Source organism: Podarcis vaucheri, assembly GCF_965113315.1.
Source record: "Podarcis vaucheri genome assembly, chromosome: 8".
In the NCBI taxonomy this organism is placed as follows: Eukaryota; Metazoa; Chordata; class Lepidosauria; order Squamata; family Lacertidae; genus Podarcis; species Podarcis vaucheri.
The window spans coordinates 30,652,281-30,664,216 of NC_138766.1; the positions used below are offsets into that span (position 1 = coordinate 30,652,281).

Below are 11,936 nucleotides of genomic sequence, written 5' to 3' on the forward strand. Positions count from 1 at the left end.
TACTTAGGTTTTTATGTTTTACCATGAGATGCAATTTTCTGGCCTTATATGCAGTTGTAACAAAAGTCAGAGAGATTTTATGATAGCTGCCAGAGTTCATAAATGATGGCATACACTAAAATATTTATAGAACTGTAAAATCTTGATTTCTCTCTGGTTTAGCAGATGGGGCCCTAAAACCAGTTTCTGGATTGTCACATTTCTTTACCCTTTGATGACAAAGAAGTCTATTATCACTTTCCCCCTGCTTCTCCCCCTCTTCCAATCTTGCAAACAAGTTCACTAGTGTGATGAGGATCACACACTCTCTCCACTTCTTTTTTAAAAATCTCCACGAGGGATCTCTCTATTGAGAGATGTCACCCATAAAAAGCTGTACAGTGATTTCAGATAACCCTTCCCGTCATCGAAGATTCAGTGTTTGCGCAATGTAGATGGCCCTTTATTTGTTTGTTTTACACTTTCTGGTGTAATTGCATGCAAAGGGGATTGGCTCCCTTTCTGAATCTCGGCACAATGTCCCCGATAAGAGAGATAAATTCTACTTAAATGCCAAGACTCGTCTGCCTCGGCATCTTATGTATTATTACAGCTATTTGTGTCTGCTCAGAGGGTGTAATGAATTTCTATAATGCTGCTAAATCTGGTCAATATCAAAGATGGGCAGAGTTTGGGATGGAGATTAAAGAAATAGTTGCAGCATGGAATCATCAGCGTCAGAGAATTTCCCATCTGGATGGAAACCGAAGAGTAGAATTGTGCATCTGGAAATTGTGTATCTGTCTCTGTAATGCTGTAGACTGCAAAGGAATGATTTTACCACTTATGCTTTTTACTTCATCTTCATATTAAATTGAGGATACATCAAATTTGTCCTGCGGTGTAACCCATGCTGAGCCAACAGCATGTGGTTTCACAGACACACCCCTTCCCATTTCCCCCCCTTTTTCACATCCTGTCCTCAACATTCTAACACAAGTCTGGGGGAACTTTGGCTCAGATACAGCTGAACTACAACTCCCAGCACCTCTGGCCACTGGTCAATCTTGGTGGGCCTGGTGGGAGTTTCAGTTCAGTAACGTCTGGAGATGTTTCGCACACATAGTCTATCATGTTAGAGCATGGCACAGAATTAGAACGCAGAGAGGGAAAATGCAGATTTGGAGGGCAGGCTGATGTTAAAAGAGTACTGGGTTTCATTCCCCATCGCTTCATTTCATGGGAAAATTTAAATGGGATGCCATTTTTCAGTGTGAACCCCAGAGGTGGAATGGAAGGGGGCAATATTAATCCCTCTTCCCAGAGGAATCCCTGAGTGCACCCCTTTGTTTTCCCCATATCATTAAAAAAAAATCATAATTTTTTTAAATCAGGAAAAATAAGTCAGTGGAGATGGAAGGAGGCATACCCAGCCCTGCAGTGGGGTCATAGGAAAGCTAGCATGTCAATAAGGGCCCTGAATCATAGATTCTGTGGGCTAGATTTTACAATTTCATGCTACTTTTGAATGTAAATGAGAGAACGGTAATCACCAAGCTGCAATCTGAAGTGGTACATTCCAGGAATGGGTAAAACCAAATGGGATTGTCTCAGTTTCTGGATTGGACTGAAAATCTGGCCTAGGCTGCAAGACTGTTCTTATCTTTTTGGGGGTGGGGGTGGTAATTTTATGCATGTTTTAGTCCCATGGTGTTCAGTGGGAATATTTCCAAGTAAGCATGTACCGGATGGCAGCCTTGGCAGGTGTAGATTAATCTCCTTAGATGCAATGGTTTTTCTGCAGGTAACATCATTGATTTGAATAGGTTTCATTCCCCTTGCCCCGGGTGAGAAGGCAGGGTTGGTGCTCAGCAGAGTGGAGGTGGCCAATTTGTCCCCGAGCAATAGAAAACGCATCTCAGCCACGCGCCAGAGAGGAGGAAAACTGCTCAGCTTCCTGAGGGAACCTTGGTAAAGAGGGGTGCTGAATAGGCATGCCAAACATTCAAGGCATGGCCAAGTCAACTACATTTTATTTCTCTAAGCTCTTGCTATCCTGGAAGACAGGGAAGGACTTCAGTGCAGCAGGGTGAAAAGCAGGGCTTGCTTTGGAAAGTATAATTTGAATCCAGGAACGTGACTTAACCTTCAGCTGTGGGTGAAGAAGGTGGCAATATCGTTTCAAGCCTGAGCCTGTGTGAGTCACCCAAAATAAGACGCCGCTTGCCAGAGCCTGTGGTGCAGATGTTTTACGATATAATTGTGCAGGCTACTGACTGGTCCTTGGTGGGGCTTATATAGGTCCCTGCAGTTGCTGTTATTCCTAGCATTAATGAGGAATATATAATTAGTACTGTTGAGAGTGTATTAACTTATGGTCTCTGTGTGTGGTTTGGGAGCTGCACGGTCAGGGAAAAAACAATGCTGTCCAGGGTTGTAAAGACTGTGGAGAAAATAACTGGGTGCACTCTTCCCACCTTGGATCAAATCTATGCTTCCAGGTGTCATAAGAAAGTTGCAGAGATAGTGCAGGATAGTACACACCCCAAAAATGATCTCTTTCAGCTTCTGCCTTCTGGAAGAAGGTACAGGGTTATAAAGACTAGGACTAGCTGCCTGAGAAACAGTTTTTATCCAAATGCGATTTTGGTTTTAAATGCAGTGTGAGGTAGTCTCTATGGGAGTATATTGTATTTAATTATGGGGTATCAGAGTTTTTAGGAGGTTAACCAGGCTGGGATAGCTGGGATAGCAGGCTTGTTGGTGTTTGAATGTCTGATGTAGATTTTTTCAATTTCATTGTTCTGTATGGGACAGTGACAATAAAGATTATCGTATCGTAGACTACACATGCATGCAGCCCATCCTCTGCAGGAGGACAGAATTGAATTGGAGGGGAATAGTAGCAGCACAAGTGTTGTAAATATTGCAGATATCATGCAGGATAATTCCTACATCGGGAGTAGGATATTGGTTTCACAGTCACTGTGCACACATTGGTCTATTGCTTGTAGGAGCAATGTTGGTGTGTATTTCAGGAAGTAAAATTTTGGACACAGATGTTGCTGAGCTTTTTTGGGGAATCACAGACATTTTGCCAATTTCCCACCACCATCCCGCCCGTTATTCCGGATGTATAGTAATCCTGTGTAGGCAGTGTGTAAGCAATGATAGCATATACACACACAGATATGGATTCCCAGATTAAACAGAAGAGTGTCTTTGCATTACAGCGTGCACAACATTTAAATTCCTGCCAGTCTGATCACATCCAGGGTGAACTGTCACGAGCAGAATATCAGTCTCTGGAGGATCCAATATGGGCTTGTGCATGTAGAACAGGGGTCAGCAACCTTTTTCAGCCATGGGCCGGTCCACTGTCCCTCAGACTGTGCGGTGGGCCGGACTATATTTTGGGAAAAAATAATGAATGAATTCCCATGCCCCACAAATAACCCAGAGATGCATTTTAAATAAAAGGACACATTCTACTCATGTGAAAACACACTGATTCCAGGACCGTCCATGGGCCGGATTGAGAAGGTGATTGGGTCGCATCCAGCCCACAGGCCTTAGGTTGCCTACCCCTGATGTAGAACCACCCAGCTTAGACTCATCACATAGGAGGTGGAAGTAGTTCACTTTCACACAACAGCCTCAGCTTATAGCAAGACAGCTAGAAGTTGGACAAGTGCATCTGGAAATAATAAGAGCTGTAAATAAAGGCCATACATCGTAACTACCAGACTCTGAAATAGTTTCATGGATGAGCTCGTTAGCAAACAGTGGCCTTGCAAAAGACCATAGGTAGGAGGGTGTCTGAACATAGTTGCATGTAGGTAATGCCAATTCATGTCAGTGGGATGGGAGACTGGTTCTCTGGTGTACCAAGTGGTTCCAAGGTCCAAATCAGATGCAACATTTGTCATCTGGTACAGAATGGATGCCATATTTTTTTTCCTAAAAAGAAATAGCTAATTTGGGCCCAAGACATGGGAAGAGGGTATGTGGGACTTTAATCTTTTGTCCATGCCAATATGAACTACCCCCATGCTTGTTATGTGCGATGTTATGTTATGTGCAATGAAGGATAGCTTCAACTGATGCCAATATATGGAGTGGGATGGTGGCAAGGGCAAAGAGTTGAATTTCTCCACATATCATGGACCTGATCTGGCTCCCACCAGGAAATTTGTTAAAATAATCTGCCAAGCCATGATGAGGTTATGGATGATTAAGCAGGATACAAATCCTGATAAAAAAATAAGAAAGAAAGAAGGCCCAACCACATCAAAAATGTTATGTCTAGTTGGCTCAAGGTTGTATGTGGCTTTGTGATGAAATCCACGGTTGGTAAATAAATATTTCAAAACTTCAGGATCATAGAGGGTTACATAAATGTTTGTATTTGAGCCAAACATAGATATTCAAGTACAGACATATCCAAGTGCAAGACTGTTATTAATGAAATTACAGATAAATTGCTAGATAAATTACTATTCATTACTTCTGTAGGCATGTTTTAAAAACTTCCCAGATTAAATCCCAAGAACAAGGGATTTCTCCAGTTGCTTGACATAAGATATAAGTGAAGTCAAAGATGAAAGTATCTCTTTTTTCATTCCTCTACAGCAGGGGTGTCAAACTCAAATTCATCGGGGGTCACATCAGCAGTTTGGTCACCCTCAAAGGGCCGGTTGTATCTGTAGGACTATGTAAAGGACATGTAAAGTGGAGGTTTCCCGTGTAGAACGGCCGGCGCCGCTAGAGAGCAGACGTTCTCTGGCTTGTAGGCTGCCGCGCATGCGCTGAAGAGGCTGCTTTCTTGTGTCAAAAAAAAAAAGCGAGAATAAAAGGTGAAGGCTGGCGGCCGGCGGCGGCTACACGGGCCACATGACGAGGTCTGGCGGGCCGGATTCGGCCCGCGGGCCTTGTGTTTGACACCCGTGCTCTACAGGGTCAATGTAGTGCATCACCAGCTCTTCTACGCAAGCCGTTTAGAAGAGGTACACAAGACTGCCACCTTGCTGAGGTTCAGCAGGCCTGGGTCTAATCCAGTTCCTGGAGGGAAGACCATATGGGACCTACATGCACACTGTCTTGGACTTTGTGATGGATGAAAAGTGGGGTACGAATGTAAAAAAATAACAAAATGAAATGACTCTTCCTTAAAATCACAATAAAACCATCAACATGTGCAATGAAATAATCATGTTTCTGCCCAAGCTGAATTCTTTGAAGTCTGCTTTATTTAATTTTTTAATAAAAAAATAATAATAATACCCAGATCTTCCTCCAGATTGGAGCACTGGAGAGCTTACAACACAACATACAATATCAACAGTATTACAAAATGTAATTGATTCCAATAGGAGAGTTAAGTTAATGCATTAAAATAGCTCCCATCAAAGTGAGTGGCCCTTCAAAGGGCTTAGCTTTGGCTGGATCCTGCTCAGGATTTAAAATATAAAACCAGCTAATTCTCCCAAGGCTTAATGAAAGAGCAAAGTTATGAACTTGACATATGTTTGCAAACTCACATTTGTTGCGTCCATACATTATATTTTTAAGTGCACAGTTGCCCTGTTCCAACAAGTGTGAAGGCCATGCAGTCATCTGGTAGAGATAGCAAGAACAGATGCTGAAAGGCAGAGAATGGGCAGTAAATCAAAATGCCAAGAACTGGAATTGGAAAGTAAGAATGGTCAGTGGCAGGTCTTTCAGAACCCTGGACAGGTCTCTCCAAACAGGTCCTATGGGGAAAACAATTTGTCCTAATGCATACGGGATGTAAACTGTATAATTCCTGACTTGGTCTTCCAAGCCCAAATCTTTTGCTAGAGACTGGGAATAGTTAAATGAATAGCCACTTGGTTGTCAGTGCAACTCCATTAATTGGAGCTGGACACTCTGCTGTTGTGAACAGTTTGACCTGTGAGGTCTTTGAGGGCAAGGATGCTGGTTCCTCAGTACAGTATGTGCAACATCGGGCATAGCTGTCAACTTTTTTCCTTTTTTAAGGGAAATTCCCTTATTCCGAATAGGATTCCTTGCAAGAAAATGGAAAAGTTGACAGCTATGACATGGGGACTGCTGCTCCTGAGGATCCTGGCTTGGGGTAGGATCTTAGTTTTAGTCTTAATCTTAGTCTTTAGTCTTAGATTTAAATAGTTTTTGTTTACTGGGTGCAAGCTCAGTGCCAGGGTCCACAATGAGTGCTTCTGTGAGTTGTGCTCCTGATTCACTTGGCCCCGATCCTTCTAAGTCAATTTCCAAGGCACAACTCGTGTCAGCATCTTGGGTGCAGTGTGTGAGGCAGAACTCAGGTCATCACTTAATTGGGACCCCATGCTCAGGGCCAAGTCAAAGATATGCCCCAAAGTATTTCTGCAAAAGTGTTTCCCTGTTGCCGGCTATCAACTTGTCATTTAACACCTCCATTTTTGTAGACGAATAGCACCAGCTTCTGTACACTGATGAGCTTGTTGGGGAGATGGATGTTGAGTCGAGCCTTCTTTTCTTATTTCAAACATGCCAGGGGGTGAAGGAAAGGCATTACTCCCTGCAGTAAGGTGGATCTCAGACCAACTACGCAATGCGGCCGCACAGAACACGAATCCTACTGTCAGAAGTGCTACTAATTATTCTAATCACTTTTGCATGGCTTCAGCAAATCCACTTTCCCCACTCCCCTTTCAGAAGCCATAAGACCAATGCTCCCATTAACCCGTTTCCTGGAACAATGCAGAGCTGGCAAATAAGCCCCATTATTATTCCGTTCCAGAGGAAATATAAATGATTTACATTTATATGCCAGCGTTTCCCTCCTTGTTGCCCCAGTAAGAGCTGTGAAATGATTTATAAGGATGCCGAAGTGCTGGCACAGATGTTATACAGCTTGAGCCTGTTTGCCTTGCACAGTGTGAGAGGCCATTCTGAGAGCGTGCCAAGGCACAGGTAGGCTATGAAATGACACTTGTGCCAGAGGCATCCGCGCAGTTGCAACACGAGACCAGCAGGGATCTTGATGGTTGTGAAAATATTTTGGCACTCTTCCTTTGAGGAGGGTGTTTCGGTGCAGTGCAAATGGAGGGGGGGGGGAGGGAGGATGCTTAGTTCTCATAATTAGCTGCCTCATTTAAATTCCTAATGGACTTCTGGTTCACGAAAACCATTCTGCTGTAGAACAGTAGGCAGCGTTGTTGGACCCTTCCTGAGGTTTCCTTTCATCAAAAGGAAGGTGAAAAGCTGATTATGCAATGGCTGCCTCCATGTCTCCTGCTGGGAGGAGGCCGATGGTACCAGGAAGATAGCAATTTTTGACAGGAAAGAAAGATAGCAGTTTTTGACGAGGAAAGCAAGGGCCTCAGACTGTTGCAGAGGTGCCATGAATGGTGCAATAAATACTCTCCTTCCTGCAAGAGAGGGGAGTGGTTGTGGCCGGGAGCCGGACTCCGCCTCAAGCAGGGGGCGTTAGCCCCCTGCCTCCCACTCACCTGGCTGGCGCCCACAGCCAGGCACCCAACCAGGTGCCTTCAAGGCAGCCTAAATTGCTGTGGCGCCAGCCTCCCGGCCTCACTTTTCGTGGTCCCGTCGCAAGTCACCCACCCTCCACTCCCTTAGAGCTCAGGGTCTCAGTTTTATTTTGGCCTTGCTATGGACCTTAGGTTGGTCACCGTGGTTGTCTGGGGGGCCTGGTAGGAATTTTTCCATTTGGCATTAGGCTTTTTGGTTTTTTCTCCTACCTCGTAGCAATCGTCACAACTTTCATGGTATTGGTGGGTAGGTTAGGCATTGGAATAATGTGTTGTGGTGTCGAAGGGCTAGGTGTGGCCATCGCCTACGCCTTCAATTTTTGGGTATTCTGTTAAAGGAATCCGGCGGTCGTGTATTCTGTCCGATGCCTGCGTGGCGGGAGGCCATGGCATGACCCTCGGTGACTTCAGGGGAGAGCTTATAGTTGGATTAGCATCAACAGGCTCCACCTACTGGTGAATAAACCCCCTTGTTTTAGACTCACCCCTCTCCGAGTGGGTGGAGTCAACTGACGTAATCCAATGCCTAAGCCAATACCTTTTCACTTGCTGTAATCAATAAAGTTGTGGCCTTTTCTTGCCCATTAACCTTATATCATGTGTCCTTGTGTTTCATTCCCCTATGCGGGGATCGGGTCCTCGAACCACAACAAGTATAAATGTTATCTTATAGTGCAGGGGCTGGGAATCTTGTTGTGCAGGGGCCTAGCTGTCAACTTTCCCCTTTTCTTGTGAGGAATCCTATTCAGAATAAGGGAATTTCCCTTAAAAAAGGGGAAAGTTGACAGCTAGAGGCTAGGGGCCAAATACTTAACCTCTCTACCTGGTGCTTTGGTCTCTTCCCATCACGCCCCCCTTCACAGTCACATCCACTTTCCCCAGGCCACAGCGAAACCCAACCCTTACTTCTTACCCTTCTTGAGTGTTTTTGCCTGTCTAGAACATGTCCTTGGACTCTGATCATGCTTCTCGCATGAAGCGTGGATGTGCGAGTGTGTAGAAACGTGCTTACTGTACGAAAGTAAAATGTCTATTTGTTCCTCCAGCCTCAAAATTGGCCGGTTTTTGCACCTGGAGAAAGCAAATATCCCATGGGTTGCAGACATTGGAGTGCCCTTGTACACGAAGAGTCTGAGCACAGTGTCTGGATTTAAAGAGCAAATTAGAGACTAGTGACTCTGTATATTGGTGTTCATTTCCCCCATGGGTCTCCCAAATAGACTATCTTTCTCATTCGGCTCAGAGAGATCTCAGTGCACCGGTTCGTAAGCAACCCAGGCATTTTAGTGCACTTAGATTTTTCTCCCAGGAGCTGCTCTTGGCTCGCACTGCACTCCCTTTATCTCAGCTTTAATCTTAAACAGCGTGATTTGGGTCTTGTTTACATGTGGGCATGCGCACTCCTCACGTGTGATTCCTAAGCTGACAGCTACCTTTTTGGCAAACTGAAAAAAATGTGCCCGAGCCCAAGTCTCACTATTCCTTGCTTCTGCATATTTAATTATTCATTTTGCATTTTATTAGAGTGCTACCTGATCCATTTTTTTAAATTGTAGTTGCAGTGTACCAAAAATAAAAAGTAACAAAATAAAGAATGCTTGACCACTTCTGATAACTGGCTACTGGCTTTAAAAATAACCAGCAGCAGAAATGTGGGGCAAGAGAAGTGTCTGTCTGTCTGTCTGTCTGTCTGTCTGTCTGTCTATCTATATAAATCTAGTCCCCTTTTACCAGCCCTAATGGCATTTATAATAATTATTAATATTTATTGGAACTGTCTTTCGTCACCTTATATATTAAATATTCAGAACTCTGCTGTGGTGCTGAACGCCATTTCATCAGGTGGCTTTGCCTTAAATCATTCCCTGTTTAATTTTGTAGCTGGATTCTGCCCATCCACAGCCTCTCATTTACCTCCTTTTCCAGAATGACTCACAACGCAAGACAAAACAGCTTGATGCCTGACCATAGTTTTCTTTTTCTAGCTGGTACCACAAGAGCAGGGAAATCCATTAAGAAAAATGTAAGCTCTCTTTCTCCTCCCCAACCCCGGCCACTTCTCCTCCTTCCAAAGCTGCATTTCAGGGAGAATTGGGGTGGCTGGCTAGGAATGGTTTTCTTTCAAAAACCATTAACCTGAGCTTGCGCCAGGGTTGCCACAAGTATGCATTGCTTCCCATCTCCCGTTCAAGACATGTTTCTGGTTTTGATTCTTTGTCTGCAGTGTTCCACGACAGATGGTGTTTTAATAAAGTCCAGTAGGAATATTACTGTGAGTAAACAATCCAGGGCATGCCAATTTTATAATTGCTGGGTACCGACGCAGCCTCTTACCTGCTGAATCCAAATTGGGAAGGAACCAACTGTGCACACACATATACCTACTAGAGGCAGCCAAATTCGCAGCTGTGGTATGCTCCAGCCCTGTGTTTCACCACGGAAGGTAAATTGCAGCTCCAATCAGGCGCCTTGGCACTGGGCGTGAGGAACTACTGCCATCTGGCTTGTCATCAAAGCGCGGTCACTGAGTTTTGGGGAGATGGAATGACTTGCTTTTAAAAAACAAAACAAAACCAAAAAAACAAAACAAAAACCCAACCTTGACGAGCAGGGAGATTGCTATCTCCACCATTATAGATTCATTTTAAAATAACATTCTTGGCTTTCCTTGCTGATTATGGAACTGGGATTTTCTACTTTAAGTCATTCCCACGCCCTATGGGGGAAATGAGAGTCTAAACCTGTTATATGCTAATTAAGGATTCACACCCACATGACTTGTCAAAAAGATAAATCTTGCTCATTTGTTTTCATCATTAGCAGGGTTTTTCTTTTTTTTTGAAGAAGAAGAAAAGAGCACAACTCTGTTTCCAGCGAGTATGTCCTTAATATAATATTGATCCAATAAGAAATGTTTCGAAAGATGCTTAGGTTTCATTTTCATCATCGAAAAGCAAAAAAGCAAAACAAAAAAAAAAGCCAACAGTTACTCTTCATTCTTAGAATTTATTTCTGTGGCTTTAAGGGGAAAAAAGGGTTCTCATGAAGGCTTGGCAGCAAAGGCCCCATCAGAAAATATATAAAGAACCAGAGAAATAGAGATAATTTTAGTTTGAGCTGCAGATAATTAATGTAATTTCTATATCACTTTCATGAACGTGACAGAAGCCAAACGTCTTTGGTTGAACAAGCGACATTTGTTCTCTAATGTCTGTATTCGGGAACAGACCACCTCAAATAAAATAAAATAAAATTAAATAGATGGGTGCTAGTGGAAATTATAATATTGGGTGTGTCAGGTGGAATGATTCTTGTTTTCTTTTCACCCACTTCTATCAGTTTATATATTTTGCCAGGACACTTTCATATTTATCTCTGCAAGTGCAAGATATATAACTTGGGTCGGGAATGAGGATGTGGAATAAGTGAAAGGTGGGATTGTCATGATTCCAATGAATAAAATAAAACCATACATTGTTACTAAACAGTCTATACAGATGCCTCTTCAGTCAGCTAGCCTACAAGATTGTATAATTTTTGACCAAAGCCACTACCCAAAATTCCCCTACAGTACCATTTGAAATTAATGTGAGAATTCCTCTTCAGTTGAAGCATGGAAAGAATTTGGAGTTAAACCAAAAGCACTTCTTGAACGTGAGCAGAAGTGCCTTGTTGGCAGGGAGGATGGCTAAGATAGGTGCATCACCTGGTAGGTGCATCACTCTTGTTTATCAAGAAGGGTAAGCATGGTACAAACATACTGGCAGGACTGACAGGCTGTTGATGCATTTGCACCACCCTGCCTCACCCTTCGTCTTCCAGTAAGCAGCCACAACCCACCTGCAGGGCGCAAGTGTGATGTCTCAGCCCCACCATGGCCAGCTGCTTTTGAAGATTAGTGAAGTTCCTGGAGGAGGGAAACTTTTGCACATTCCTTAGATGCTCTATCTAGTTAGTACTGTTGACACTGAAAGGCATCCAGGGTTTTAGAAAGGGAAGTTCCCCAGCTGGGAATTAAACAGATCTTTTGCATTCCATGTATATCCTCTCCTACTGAGTTATCCCTCCCACCCAAAAAACCATGTTTACTGGAGTAGGGCCATGCGGACCCCATCCCTGCAAAACCCCTTCCTTAGGCAAAATGTGAAGAATTTCAAGGGCAACTAAAGAGCCAGTAAGACTGGTGAGTACAATGTGTTCTGAATTGTATGTTGCTTCCTAAAAGCAACAGAAGTTATTTCCGTAATCTTGGCTAGCCAAGGCTATGATCCATCCTTTCTTTGCACTGAGGGCAGAGCATGGAAGCCGAGAAGGCACCTCAGCAAAGGATGAGTGATGAGAGATACAGTGGTACCTTGGGTTAAGTACTTAATTTATTCCGAAGGTCCGTTCTTAACTTGAAACTGTTCTTAACCTGAAGCA

At 43.6% G+C, this 11,936-nt stretch overlaps 2 long non-coding RNA genes across 2 annotated transcripts; one reads left to right on the forward strand and one right to left on the reverse strand.

Moving 5' to 3' along the window:
* Positions 1 to 1,611: 1,611 nt before the first annotated feature.
* LOC309538880 lies at positions 1,612 to 5,188 on the forward strand. The gene is made up of 2 exons (XR_014222443.1): positions 1,612 to 2,176; positions 4,937 to 5,188. It is a non-coding gene; the product is annotated as an uncharacterized lncRNA (long non-coding RNA).
* Positions 4,984 to 10,137, reverse strand: LOC309538938. The gene is made up of 3 exons (XR_014222527.1): positions 9,849 to 10,137; positions 5,520 to 5,620; positions 4,984 to 5,074 (listed from the first exon to the last, which is right to left on the reverse strand). It is a non-coding gene; the product is annotated as an uncharacterized lncRNA (long non-coding RNA).
* Between the last annotated feature and the right edge of the window lie 1,799 nt (positions 10,138 to 11,936).